Source organism: Lactuca saligna, chromosome 8 (genome assembly GCF_052625555.1).
Source record: "Lactuca saligna cultivar CGN05327 chromosome 8, ASM5262555v1, whole genome shotgun sequence".
Classification (NCBI taxonomy): domain Eukaryota; kingdom Viridiplantae; phylum Streptophyta; class Magnoliopsida; order Asterales; family Asteraceae; genus Lactuca; species Lactuca saligna.
Window position 1 is genome coordinate 58,595,914 of NC_136424.1, and position 16,037 is coordinate 58,611,950.

At 39.8% G+C, this 16,037-nt stretch overlaps 1 pseudogene; it reads left to right on the top strand.

Annotated features, from left to right (window-relative positions):
* Positions 1 to 14,614: 14,614 nt before the first annotated feature.
* Positions 14,615 to 15,699, top strand: LOC145013697 (18S ribosomal RNA; annotated as a pseudogene).
* The last annotated feature ends 338 nt before the right edge of the window (positions 15,700 to 16,037 follow it).

Consider the following 16,037-nt stretch of genomic DNA (forward strand, 5'->3'; position numbering starts at 1 on the left):
CAAAACTTGGTACATTTATCAAAAATCCGGATTTCTGATGCATTTTCGTGCTGACCTGGCAGCTCGATCCCAGCCAGGGGCTGCCTCCCCTTGGACCCCACTCCCAGGGCCGCTGCCCCCGGACCCCCGTCGGTTTAGGGGCTTTGCCCCTAAATAGTAGTATACTTTCAACAAAGACAAAATTAAACAAATGTGCACTCCACACCATACCGATTTGTTCAATAATTGTCAAAGTGACATTGATCAACAAATTAACCCCATTACACTTAAATAACATTAGTGATATAAAATCACCAACAAGATACATATAGGTGCCCATCATTGTAAATAAGTTTGTAGAATTCTATGTTCTATGTAAGTGTCAACATAGTATGTGATACAATAGAAGTGTGAAATCCTTTTGTTATTTGAGATTCAACAGATTATAATAAACTGGTTATTATAGGTACCATATTTTCAAAAAGTGATTATTTTTGGGCTAATTTTGACACAACTCATGTAACATAGCGACAAAGTTGAATGGCTGGGTGTTTTTTTATAATGATTTTCAATAGCTGGATCATTTCAGTGATATATTTAAAATTTGATAACCAAATTATAAATTAAGCAAAAAATAAGTAGTTATATTGTAATTTTGTTGAATGCTAAATTAAGCAAATTATAAAGTTAAAGTTGACTTAAGTCGGTCTCTCCCCCAACAATGAAGGCTTAATGAATTGACGTTTGCGTCAAAGTCAAAAGTCTTGTATCTAAAGTGCTGAGTTTTCTCAACTGTTTTCGATTACACCACTTGAATGAAAATGGTATTATTATATTATTAAAATTGTCTAAATAAACTAAATATGAAAAATGCATTAATTTAGTTTTTTATGATTATCGAGTTAGTGAGCCTTGGGCAAATATCACAAACGTTTGTATAATGTTTGGTCAAATATATTTCTATTGGTTTTATGTTTATAATTCAGTTATATGTTTATAATTCGACTAGGTCTAGTTTGTTAATTTTTATCAACTTGTTAAATCCTTATTTGGAATAAGTGATAAAGAAACTGAAATCTACTACAGTGTGCTTATTATTTGGTCGTTATTAATGACATATTATGACTAAAAAATCGTTTCACGATGAAAAAATAACTATCTAAAATTATGCTCTAGTCCTAATTTCGAGTTAGGTATTCATATAATAACATACTTCCTTCTGCATATTGTATTTACAATTCCTTAGGATTTTTCATATATTAAATTCAATAATTTTAAATAATAAAAGAAAATCTAAAATTAAAACGCAAAACCCTAAAAGTCGAACTAAGCAATTGCCCAATACCATAAAACATCCATACAAGAATCTACGATGGTAATATCACAGAAATTTCTATTGTTTTAAAACTAATCATAGCGGTTCCTCCAATAAGATTGGTCTAAGTTGCGCAAGATTTAATAATCGACATAAAATTCAAAAAGATAACTACTAGAAACTGCATCTTCACGAGCTGCTTCGTTAATCATTTGCTAGGTGCATCTCATTTCCTTAGGATGTTCTTCCTTCTTTATTCAACCATGAATATCATATGGGCTAGATGCTACGTGTCCAAATTCTTGGCAATTGTAAGATTTTTAACTTTCAAGTGTGCATGACTTTTCGTAATGTCTTTGTCTCCACATCTTAAGTAAGTAATATTATGTATCACCCTTGACTCCTTATTTGAGTACTCAAATTATATCATTTCGCTCAAAATTCCTCCTTCTATTTGGTATTGGTATCCAAACTTTCTCCGCTCTTATGTTGCCGTTTTTGTCTTGATTTTCATTATCCTTATTTTACATGAGAGTTCTCAATCTTTAAAGATTTTATTATAGCCAAATCTAGGGATGTGGCTAAACTTATGGAGAGTTCATAGCTGATAGCTCCATGGTAATTCCTTGAAATATTGACTAAACTTAGTCTCCTCATTGATACTAGTCTCTTTGCAAAGGTCATGATATCAACAGTTTTGTATTGTACCTAGTGATGGTCAAGTTATCCTTTTTCAAACCCATGCAAACTTTTCTACCTACCAAATTCCATCTACCGTGCAAAAATATATTTTTTGAGTTTTTCTAGAAATATGTTGTAACATCCCAAAAATTCTAAGTGAAATATTTTCTTTAAATTAACCAAAAACAACCATTCATTCAATTTAGAAATCCCATTAGAGTATAAAAACATGTCATGTAATTATCAGAGTACAAAAAACTCAAATCATGCGGAACACCGGTGGATGCGGTCCAATTATGCCGAACTCTTCCTCTTGAAAGCAGAAGTACCTGAAACTGGAAACATGAAATTGTAAGCACAAAACTTAATGAGTTCTCCAAAATACCGCATACCATACATACATCGGCCCCCTCATAGTACCCATTAGGCCCCGCCTGACACATAATGGGCCGCACCCAACATACTCACAAACACATGCAATAGTCACAAAGACAACTAACATCCTACAAACATAATCCAATGGGCCGACATTGGTGCCTTCGACCCACAAGTACAATGAAGAGACTCACCTCGATCGGTGACGGATAGTGTTAGGGCTCAGACCTTGGAACTGCATTGAGATCCTGAAGTCTAAGGATCCTCAAAGGCTCAGGATCTTCGAAGCTCAAGATCCCGAATATACTCCAGGATCCTGACCAATATTTTTATTATTTATAACAAACATATATTCTTTTGTATTTCTCACATGTACATAAATAATTCGTCAAAGTCATATACTCAACGGATAGTCATCACAACTATGCAAACCACCTAGAGGACCAAGTCAAGCAAACGGCTATAATTAATCTCGGAGGATCCCATAATTCTTGGAGTTCTAGTTGTTAGGGTTTAACTATATAAAACACTTGTAATCATCACACTACATACGATCTTCTGGCAGAATACTATACTTGTACTCTTGTTCATTCTATTTTCTATGTAATCTTATATTTCAATCAATAAAATCATCAAGGCAGGTGATTATTATATCCTCCCAATGTTTTATGTCGGAGATCCTAACAAGGATCAAGGGCTTTCCTTGTAAATCACTCGTGCAACATTGTTCTAATTTCACCAATCGATTCATCAACAACACCACAGCCTCTCATACACTTTGGTTAATTCTCAATTAGTCGATTTTTGACCAAAATAATTTGGCGCCCACCATGGGTCGTGGTGTTCAAAATCCCTCAGAAAATAATGTCTACTCAATCGGCTCTCTCCTCCTCCTTGATACCTCCCATTTCCTCTAAAAACCTTCCAACACCACCAGCTAGAGCTCCGAAGAAAGTATCTAAAACTTCGAATAAGAACACCTCTCCGGTCATTGTTACTTCCCACACACACACCCATGGACGACCAAGGGAACAAGCCTTCTTGCCACACACACACCCATGAACGACCAAGGGAACAAGGTTTCTTGCCACACACATACCCATGAACGAACAAGGGAACAAGTCTACTTCCCACACACACACACCCATGAACGACCAAGGGAACAAGGCCTCTTCACGCACACAGACCCATGAACGACCAAGAGAACATGGCTACTTCCCACACACATGCCCATGAACGACCAAGGGAATAATGACTCTTCCCACACACAGACCCATGAATGACCAAGGGAACAAGGCCTCTTCCCACACACAGACCCATGAACGACCAAGGGAACATGGCTAATTCCCACACACACGGACCCATGAATGACCAAGGGAACAAGGCTATTTCCCACACACAGACCCATGAAGGACCAAGGGAATAAGGATATCCCACACACATACCTCACCATGACGACCAAGGGAACAATGCTATCCCACACACATACCCATCCATGAACGACCAAGGGAACGAGGCTACTTCCCACACACATAACCATACATGAACGGACAAGGGAACAAGGGTCTTCCCACATACTGATCAATGAATGACCAAGGGAACAAGGCTTGTTCCCAAACATAATGCAAACCTAACGAGACTGGGAACAAGTCCCACACGGACCCATTCAAGCCAAACGTTAAAGGGTACAAAGCATCGCTGTCCCCCACACAAGCCAATGAACGACCCAAGAAAGCCAAACGGTCAAGGGAACTAGGCGGCGTCCCACATACAGATCCATGAACGATTCAAGCCCATCCTAACCAGTTTAAGGAACAAGGGGCCTTGACATACCATGAGCAAACTTTTAAGCAAAGAAAACGATAAAGGGAACAAAGTGTTGTCACCGGGTCCATTTAAGTGTTATAGTTCCTACTTGATACATATTCAATTGAAATATGATACGGTCTGTTCTAATCTGAACTGCTTAGAGCTAACACACCAAAACAGCACATTCCATGTCAAAATCAAAACACAGGTTGAGATGTACTCACACCTACCGAGTTCATCTATGCGAGTTATGAATGGTTAAAAGCCTTATCTGCCAGCCTATCACTAGGTGACGGGGAGAAAAACCCGAACATGATATATTTTCATTTCAAGTAAATTCGTCTATGTTAACAATGACCCACACAAACTTTCAATGACAATCCGACTTGATTTGAGCGACATATCAACAAGTAAAGTCGGCATGGCCAATGATAGTTCATGAAAATTTATGCCCCAAACATAACAATTTTTTATTTCAAAGCCTTACATTTATAATAAAAGGCATCCCTATAAAATTTCGCGTGAATCCGAATTAATTCGAGCGAGTTATGGACGATTTTGCAAAATTATGCATCCCTGGGAAAATCAATGTCTGTTCCTATCACCAAACTATTTGTGCAATATTTATATATAGGGGAAACCATGGGACTGCTGCCCACCGGCATCCAATGACCAAGGCTCTTGAGGCTGGCACGCTCGAGGCATGGCCAAGGCACGGTCAAAACGATGCCCATAGACGCCCCATTCCCGTGTCCCCTCGCCCCGATGTCACGCGTGTCCAAAAATTATGCATCCTCAGGGAAATCAACGTCTATTCTTGTCACCAAGCTATTTGTGAAATATGTATATATAGGGGGTACCATGGGGTCTCATTCGAATAGGTGCAAGGCAAGGGCGGTGGGCAGCCAAGAATCATGAGGCTGTATCGAGCACCAACAAGGCAAACCAAGCCAAGCCCCACGACTTGAAAGAGGCTACCCCCAACATGTTGCCTTGATTTCTCGAACAATGACCTGAAAAATAGCCCCATTTCCTTGATTTTCCTCGACGTCGTGCACATAAACTAGCCCCGTTGCCTTAATTTTCCTTGACGTCGTGCGTAGAAACTAGCCCTGTTGGCTTGATTTTCCTCAACGGTGTGTACATACTAAAAATTATGCATCCTAAGGGAAATCAATGTCTATTCCTGTCACCAAGATCTTTGTGCAATATGTATATATAGGGGAAAGCCGTGGGTGAGCACGACAAGGGATGAACGTGCCAGACTGCCTTTAAGCGCGCGCTTGGTTGACTGTTGCTTGATTCCTAATGGGTTACATAATACCCCTCCGAGTGGGGGACTTGGCATGGTGTGGGGATGCCTCGTTAGGTCGCTGCAATAACGATCCAGGGTTGTGGTCTAGCCTTGGAAGTGTGGGATGGTGCTGTTTGTGTGGCAATACAATCACGATGTGCTTGCTAATCTTTGTTCGACGTGCTACTGGTGCTAGCCAACATTTGATTTGTGCCGATGATCGGGAAAAGATAGGCGCTAAAGTGGCATGTATTGCTTTTTGTGATACTACTACGGTACGCTAGTCTATCCTTGTTAGACGTACGGTTGGTGCCTCAGTGTAGCTAGCATTGGTTTAGCACCGACAACATGGAGGACGGATACATTATCGAGAAGCATTGTCATACATTCAGGATCATCATGGCATGTTGAAATTATCTTGGAAGCATAAAAGATGCCAGCCATACCTGGCTAGCGTCTTTGTGTGGGCGGGGTAGCTTCGTACATTGCAACAACATAAGACTTGCCTTCTTTGAGGTACGATTGGTGCCCATTCCTGGCTAGTGCTGGTCGTATAGGATCAGAAAATAGGCATTAAGAGGTCCCTTCTTGCTATCCCCGGCCCAAGCACATACTATATTGCCCATGCCCAGCTAGCAATGATTTTCTTAGTGTTGGATAAAGTGTCTAAGTCCATAACTATTTCTGGTATGTACTTGACCCGACCCAACATGGTCCATTTGGGTTGCATGGCACCATGCAATTGGATAGACTAAATGAGAGAAATAACACTTGGAGATTATTAATATATTATAAGTTCTAATATATTAATAATATTATTTGATTAGTTTGATCAAGAATTAATTTAGAATTAATTAAGTGATCAAAAGATAACTAATTAAATATATGGGTTGATTATGTAAATCATCCATATCTTGTATAGTGGGCTAAGAGGCTCCATGGATTATCAAGTTGGGTTCCACCCATAGGATGCTCCATGGATGCTCCATGGGAGTTACAAACCCATGGGTCATGGAAATGAAGAGTCATGACACATTAGGGTTTACATGGTGTAACCCTAGATGTGTCAACACTATATAAGGATCTCATTCTTCACCAAAATTGGCTACACTTGTGAAACAAGAGGTCTAGGCCGATTTCAAGGAGTGTGCATTCTCTCAAAAGTCTTTCCAAGAGCATTTGGTGTTGTGTGAAGCATTTGAGGCATCACACTTGGGGTGCTAGGCTCACAAGGTTTCAAGGAACATAAGCAACAACAAGGTAAGTTATTCTATCTATCATTCAATTTAAAAATTGTCCCCCATGTATGCTAGATAGGAATATAGCCTTGGAATTCAACTTTGCATGATAATTAGAAAAACATAGATCCAAGGTTATTAGGGTTGCATGTACACTTAGGAAGTGTTAGAATGCTCAAAACCCATCAGTGGTATCAGAGCCTAGGCTTGTTTGTTTGTTATTTGTGCTAAAAAAGTTGAAAAAAGTCGAAAAACTTGCTGTCTGACTGCTGGACTCGTCGAGTCCATGGGGGGACTCGTCGAGTTCACTTGTATTTTCAACCTACTCATCGAGTAGGTTAATGCACTCGGCGAGTAGGGTCGACAGAGTGCAGATTTTCGACTTTAGTTGCTGGAAATGGATTAGAAACATTACCCTAAACTGTTTTGGTACTTGAAAACTTGTTTTAGATGGTGTAATGTCTTTGCTAATTCATTTACAACAACTAGTTATCAAAATTACAAAGTTTTAAGTGTAATTGTGATTTATGAAAGTTTTCATATTCATGTTCTTGTTCTTATGATGTTTTAGATGATCATAAGAATTATTTGTAACCTATGTGGTAGATTAATTCTTGATCATAATGTGTTTTAATGGAGTCCATAACTTGTCCTCAAGTTATGGAAAACCAAGAGTCATACTTGAATTAAAACCATTAAAAGAACACAAGAGTTAGAAAAATGAAGAGTTTTCATTTTATTACTCTATTAAACTCATAAGTTACAAGAAATGAAAAGTTTTGAAAGTTTACAAAACTTGCCCTCAAGTTTTGGAACAAGTAAAGTCATATTAAAACTTTAGTTCCAACCCTTAGAATTTTAAAAGTTAAAATTCAACCTTTATACTTATATTATTATAATTTAATAATTATATATGTATGTATAAGAACAAAGTCGTCTTACCGCTAGTACGCCTCATTCACGAAGCCGATCTATAAGGTGGGTATATGGTTGTTGCCTATAAAATGGCAACTTAATGGGTGTCCATTCTCACCCACCGCTCGCTTGACTGGTGGAGGGTCGTTAGCCGAACGGGTAGGACAAGGACTTATAAATTCTCATTAAAAGTATGATGAATATTATAAAGTAACTAAATGCTTTATTAAATTCCCAATCTTAGTTACTTTAGGAAAAATGTGAATAAGGTGCTAATCCATGAAATTACACTTTACACTTTGTTTAAGTTGTTGGTGGAGCGTGTGTGGTTAACCGGCACACTAACTTGGACTTAACAAGCTAGGTAAAGGGTGACTTAAGGTTTATTATAGTATCGGTGGAGCGTGTGTGGTTTACCGACACATCGATTGAGTGATAAATTGTAAGGGTACCAAGTGATTTGCATGGTTACTTCACACCTCGTTTTGTGATCCTCGGTATCCCAGTCACAAAACTTGGAGGGCACACTCGAGATTGAAACATGCCTTTGAAAAGTTCATTGAATCTGAAAGAATCTAGGAATTTCTAAGAACCAATCAAAAACCTAATATCTAATATTTCGGTTTTCGTGGTGGAAATTGGTGAATCGTCATTCACCTACCTTTCAAATATGTTATAGCTTGGATTACGGCATACCTCTTCTAAGTTATAATATATTGTGATTGGATCCTAGCCTTAATATTACATTTGGGTGTTTTATTAAGGACTCTCTTAATATCTAAACTAATTTTGTCCTCTTCCTTCAGATGTCTTCAAACAATGCTGCTTCTGGCTCTAATCCTAATGGATCATTTACCCTTATGAACTTGTGTGGGAAAGTCACTTTGGATGGATCCAACTTCAATGAGTGGATCAGAAACATCAGGATGATTACCCGCTACGAGGACAAAGAATATGTCCTTGACAAGGAGCTTAAGGAAATTGATGAGACCACTGCAACTCCTCAGGAGATCACTGGCTTTCAAGCACATGAAAGGGATGCTACCAAAGTGGCATGCATCATGATGGCCACGATGACATCAGAACTCCAAAAGTCCTATGAGGATTTCTACCCTTATGGAATGCACCAAGATTTGATGGAAAGATACCATCAAAGTGCACGACAAGAGAGGTATGAAATCATCTGCTCCATGATAACAACCATGATGAAGGACGGGGATTCCGTCACGAGCCACATGCAGAAAATGCAAAGGTATGTGGATCGATTGCTGAAGCTTAATGTGAACTTCCCTGAGGAGCTTGCAATAGATATAATTTTGCACTCCTTACCATCATGCTATGATCAATTCCGCATGACATATCACATGAATAAGGAAGAGGTCACACTCAGTAAACTTTAGGGACTTCTCAAGACCGCATAATCAGGTCTTAAGGGGAATTCGGTTGTTAACACTCCTACTCCAAACTCCACTCCGGTTTTGGCAATCGGGAAAAGTCGAGGGAAGAAGAGAAAGAGTTCTTCGAAGGGTAACAAGGTTAGGACCCTTGATGGCTCTTCTTCAAGTGGAACCAAGAAAGGTTTCGTTACTCCTTCTTCTGACCCAAAAGAGGCTGAATGCTTCTATTGCCATGAAAAATGACATTGGAAGCGGAACTGCCCAAAATACCAGCAAGTTGTGAAGGATGAGAAAGTTAAACCCAACCATGCAGGTATTTACCCTATCATTTCTAATAACTCACCCCATTCTAAATCTTGGGTCCTTGATACCGGTTGTGGTATTCACATTTGTTGTGACTTGCAGGGACTAAGAAGAAGTGAGAATGTGGAGTAAGGAAGAATAAACTTAATCATGGGGAATAGGAAAGTTACACCTGTCACCAAGATTGAAGTTTATACTTTATCGCTAAGTAGTGGGTTAAATTTAGATTTGAATAAATGTTGTTATTCGCCAGAAATAGCAAGAAATATTATTTCCTTTCATGCATTGTATAAACAAGGTTTCACCTTTTCATTTGATAACGAAGTTGGTTCGATTAATGCTTTCTTTAATAATGTTCTTTATTTTAAACCATTACTTTGTGATGGTGTGTATGAAGCTGTATCTGTTATAGATAACTTAGGAAATAATGTTTTGTGTATTGATTCTCTTAATAATAATAACTTGGATAAAGCATCATTATGGCATTGTCATCTTGGACATATAAGCAAGAAACGCATAGGCCAACTCCAAAAGGATGGAGTCTTGGAGTATTTTGACCTAAAGTCAAATGATAGTTGCGAATCATGCTTACTTGGAAAAATGACAAAGTTACCCTTCACAGGCTCGTGTGAGAGGGGTGAAGGTTTGTTGGACCTTGTACACACGGATGTGTGTGCACCATTCAAACATGCCACAAGGGATGCTAATCGTTATTATTTGACTTTTACTGATGATTACAATAGATATGGATATGTCTACTTAATCAAGCATAAGTCAGAGACTTTCGAAAGGTTTAAGGAATTTAAACAGGAAGTCGAGAATCAATTGGGTAGGAACATTAAGATGCTTCGATCCGATTGAGGTGGTGAGTATCTTAGTTCAGAGTTCCTCGAATATCTAAGGGAATGTGGGATTGTCTCACAATTGACACCTCCCAGGACACCGTAGTTGAATGGTGTGGCTGAGAGGCGTAATCGAACCTTGTTAGACATGGTTCGTTCCATGATGAGTCGAGCTTCGCTACCAATCTCATTCTAGGGGTATGCCTTAGAGACTGCCGCCCATATCCTTAATCTAGTCCCTACAAAGAAAGTTGCCAAAAATCCTCACGAGATGTGGACTGGTAAAGTACCCAAACTAGACCACATCAATATTTGGGGTTGCGAGGCTTTCGTGAGACGCGAGACTCATGATAAGCTCGAACCTTGAAGCGAGAGGTGTATTTTCATCGGCTACCCACAACAATCCTTTGGTTACCTCTTCTACAGACCTAGTGATAATGTGGTCTTTGTAGCAAGAAGAGGAGTCTTTCAAGAAAGAGAGTTTATAAGCCAAGGAGACAATGGGAGGCAAATTGATCTTGAAGAAATTCAAGAATCAAGTGGTGAAGGAACTTCAAACTCTAGCCCTCAACTTGAGGAGGAAACTCCTGTTGAGCCAATTGACGAATCTGTACCTCTGAGGCGTTCCACGAGAGTTAGGAGTGCACCTGAGAATTACTATGGATTCCATATTACTTCAGAAGGTGAGACACTTATTAGTGATGGGACACTAGTAAGTCAAGATGACCCTAACAGCTACGAGGACGCCATGGCAGGCCCCGAGTCTGCTAAATAGAAAGAGGCTATGGATAGCGAGATACAATCCATGTATGACAATCAAGTTTGGAACTTAGTTGAGAATGTACCAGGTCGTAAGACAGTAGGGTGCAAATGGATCTTCAAGAAGAAGACCGACATGGATGGTAATGTACACACTTATGAGGCTTAACTGGTCGCAAAGGGCTTCTCTCAAATTCCTGGAGTGGATTATGATGAGACCTTTTCTCCAGTAGCCAAGATTAAGTCTATTAGGGTTATGTTAGTCATAGCTGCATTTCATGACTATGAAATTTGGCAAATGGATGTCAAAACCGCTTTCCTTAATGGAAAGTTGGCTGAAGATGTTTACATGAGCCAGTCAGAAGGTTTTGTCAGCAACGAGTACCCTAATAGAGTGTGTAGGCTTGAGAAATCCATTTATGGATTAAAGCAAGCACCTCGCAGATGGAATCTTTTCTTTGATGAAAAGGTCAAGGAATTTGGCTTTTCTAGGAGTGAAGATGAATCTTGTGTGTATGTCAAGGCTAGTGGGAGTATAGTTAGCTTTTTGGTATTGTATGTGGATGACATACTACTCATAGGAAACGACATCCCAACCCTGCAGGAAGTAAAGTCCTAGCTTGGGAAGTGTTTCGCTATGAAGGACCTTGGTGAAGCTGCCTATATTCTAGGGATAAGGATCTTGAGAGATCGGAGTAAAAGACTAATTGGACTTAGTCAGAGTACCTACTTGGATAAGGTGCTGAAGAGATTCAGCATGCAGGACTCCAAGAAAGGAGAGTTACCCATCCAGAGTAACACCAAATTGAGTAAGACACAAAGCCCTAGAACTGAGGCTGAGATAGCAGAAATGAGTTGAATACCTTATGCTTCAGCTGTAGGATCGATCATGTATGCTATGACATGTACTCGACCTGATGTAGCCTTTGCCCTGAGCATGGTTAGCAGGTTTCAGGGGAACCCTGGCAAGGCACACTGGACTGCGGTAAAGAATATCCTCAAGTACCTACGAAGGACTAAGGACTAGGTCCTTACCCACGGTGGGAGTGATGACTTGAGAGTTGTAGGGTATAGTGATGCTAGCTTCCAGACTGATAGGGATAATTTCCACTCTCAGTCGGGCTAGGTCTTTACCCTAAACGGAGGAGCAATTTCTTGGAAGAGTTCCAAGCAAGAGACAGTGGCTGATTCAAATTGTGAATCAGAATATATTGCAGCGAGCGAGGCGGCAAAGGAGGCTATATGGCTAAAGAACTTCATCGGAGACCTTGGAGTTGTACCAGCTATTAAAGAGCCAATGGAAATTTTCTGTGATAGTGAAAGTGCTGTTGCCTTAGCCAAGGAACCAAGGGATCATGGGAGATCCAGGCACATCGACAGAAAATACCATTTTATTAGACATCAAATAGAAGAAGGACTCCTCGTGGCAAAGAGGGTATCAGCGGATGAGAACCCAGCAGATCCCCTCACGAAGGGACTGACTTGGGTTAAGCATCTCCAGCATGCTCGGAGCATAGGGCTGAAGGATGATATTAGATTTGTTAGTTAGATAACCTCGAAATTTGTAAAATGTAGTTGACATTAGATGATGAATAAAAGGTGTTTTATTTATGAGTAAAGTGTTGCTATCTCTTGTCAATCATTTACTATATTTCTTTTGCATGTTTTGACTTCCAGAATAATTTTGTTTGGTATAACATATTATTCAAACCTCCACAGTCGGTCATATGTCAGAAGTAGGTATGAATCAAGACTGTCATGATTGGTTGCAGAGGTCTAAGGTGTTAGACAAGGCTACAACAATCATGAGTGCTCATAAGTTCTGAGCATTGGACTCAACCCACGCTCATTGGAATCACTTCATGGAATTCTATCTCGAGTGATCGTGAGATGGTAATATCATATAAGTCTTCAAACCTAGAGATATGATTTGTTACTTACAAGTTGGTTATGCATTGATTGTACGAAAAAGCATTGGTAACTTGATGTTATAAAACATGCTTTTGTGTATAATTCAATGAGTGGTAGAACAAACATATGAGTCGAAGTTTATCTGTTCCTTCTTGGATTAGAAGCTGATATCTGGGCCCCTCGATGATTTTGTTTTGACCTATGTACCGGGCCCGGTCAGAACTAAGTTGATGTATTCAATTAAGTTCTTTGTCAAACAAATCGGAAATCGGGAAACAAACTGTTGGACAATAAGTAAGACATTGTTCCATGTGTTTGTCCGACTGATATCTAGAACAGAGGATTATATGATCACTTATCGTAAATGGCGTACCATCATCTTTTCAGTTCCGAGAAACCTTGAAAAGAGCTACGATTGCCGATCGGTTCCTGAAGTCATACTTGCAGTAATAGTTATTAGACTTATCCAAGTGGGAGACTGTTGGATAAGGTGTCTAAGTCAATAACTATTTATGGTATGTACTTGACCCGACCCGGCATGGTCCATTTGGGTTGCATGGCACCATGCAATTGGATAGACTAAATGAGAGAAATAACACTTGGAGATTATTAATATATTACAAGTTCTAATATATTAATAATATTATTTGATTAGTTTAATCAAGAATTAATTTAGAATTAATTAAGTGATCAAAAGATAACTAATTAAATATATGGGTTGATTATGTAAATCATCCACATCTTGTATAGTGGGCTAAGAGGCTCCATGGATTATCAAGTTGGGTTCCACCCATAGGATGCTCCATGGGAGTTACAAACCCATGGGTCATGAAAATGAAGAGTCATGACACATTAAGGTTTACATGGTGTAACCCTAGATGTGTCAACACTATATAAGGATCTCATTCTCCACTAAAATTGGCTACACGTGTGAAACAAGAGGTCTAGGCCGATTTCAAGGAGTGTGCATTCTCTCAAAAGTCTTTCCAAGAGCATTTGGTGTTGTGTGAAGCATTTGAGGCATCACACTTGGGGTGCTAGGCTAACAAGGTTTCAAGGAACATAAGCAACAACAAGGCAAGTTATTCTATCTATCATTCAAGTTAAAAATTGTTCCCCATGTATGCTAGATAGGAATATAGCCTTGGAATTCAACTTTGCATGATAATTAGACAAACATAGATCCAAGATTATTAGGGTTGCATGTACACCTAGGAAGTGTTAGAATGCTCAAAACCCATCACTTAGGTCACCAACATCGCCTGTCCCTTTTTGCGCATCGGTTGGTGCATTTTGGGGGTTGTTTTAGCTTATGGTTGCTTGCATGGCCTTGTGCCATGTCGTTCGCTGTTAGTTGGATGATATTCAGGGATGTCTACCCTAAAGGTGCATGAGTGGTGTTTGGTTTATAATGGGTGGTTGGATGTCTGCTTGAGTAGCAAATTCCATGCGTTCTTACCTCTTTAGTTGTGTTACAAGGCGAATTTGCCTTGAATACGGAGGGTGCCTATGTTGCATACCTAATTGATGGAATTGTGTTTGTTTGAACAAAGTTTTCTTTCGTTAAGCGTATCTTGCGGTGCCAACAAACCTTGTGGTCCATGTTGTCCATGCAGATGTGTCGATGGTGTGGCCTATGAAGCGTTGGCTTGATCTCTTGTATATGGAACCTGGTGTGGGGACATGGTTAGTCATGATCATGTATTTTTCCCTACATGAGTGTTTCGCTTCTTTAAATGACTGTCTTTCTTGCATTTACTTGTTGGTGCAGGGAAGGCTAAGTCGAAGAGGAATGCTACCTAGTTGATCCTGCTAGTAGTCATATGTTTGTCTCAAAGATTAAGCCATGCATGTGTAAGTATGAACAAATTCAGACTGTGAAACTACGAATAGCTCATTAAATCAGTTATAGTTTGTTTGATGGTATCTGCTACTTGGATAATCGTAGTAATTATAGAGCTAATACGTGCAACAAACCTCGACTTCTGGAAGGGATGCATTTATTATATAAAAGGTCGACGCGGGCTCTGCCTGTTGCTGTGATGATTCATGATAACTTGACGGATCTCATGGCCTTCGTGTCGGTGACGCATCATTCAAATTTCTGCCCTATCAACTTTCGATGGTAGGATAGTGGCCTACTATGGTGGTGACGTGTGATGGAGAATTAGGGTTCGATTCCCGAGAGGGAGCTTGAGAAACGGTTACCACATACAAGGAAGGCAGTAGACGCGCAAATTACCCAATCCTGGTAATTGGAATAAGTACAATCTAAATCCCTTAACGAGGATCCATTGGAGGGTAGGTCTGGTGCCAGCAGCCGTGGTAATTCGAGCTCCAATAGCATATATTTAAGTTGTTTCAATTAAAAAGCTCGTAGTTGGACTTTGGGTTGGGTCGGCCGGTCTGCCTTTAGGTGTGCAACGATTTACTCATCCCTTCTGTTGGCGATGCACTCCTAGCCTTAATTGGTCGGGTCGTGCCTCCGGTGCTGTTACTTTGAAGAAATTAGAGTGCTCAAAGCAAGCATACGCTCTGTATACATTAGCATGGGATAACATCATAGAATTTTGGTCCTATTACATTGGCCTCCGGGATCGGAGTAATGATTAACAGGGACAGTCGGGGGCATTCGTATTTCATAGTTAGAGGTGAAATTCTTGGATTTATGAAAGATGAACAACTGCGAAAGCATTTGCCAAGGATGCTTTCATTAATCAAGAATGAAAGTTGGGGGCTCGAAGACGATTAGATACCATCCTAGTCTCAACCATAAACGATGCTGACCAGGGATCAACGGATGTTGCTTTTAGGACTCCACTGGCATTCGTATTTCAGATTCAGAGGTGAAATTCTTGGATTTATGAAAGACGGACAACTGCGAAAGAATTTGCCAAGGATGTTAATGCCGACCCACTAGTAAGTTGATTCTAGTTGAGATGATTGTCTTTGTGATAATTGTCTGGTTTGCCATTACCTATTATGTTTTATGTGCTAGTATGATATGATGTTATGTGATAGTGGTATTAAGGGAGAATAGTCCCCATAACCGGTCGATAGGTCAAAGGGTAGGTCGGCCACCCCGGTATGCATGACAATATGATTACGTTATGTTTTTATGTGGTAGTAGTAGGGGTGAAATAGTCCTCATAATCGGTTGAGATAAACCGGAGGGGTAGGTTGGACATCACGGTATGTCTGACAGGGGTAGGTTAGGCA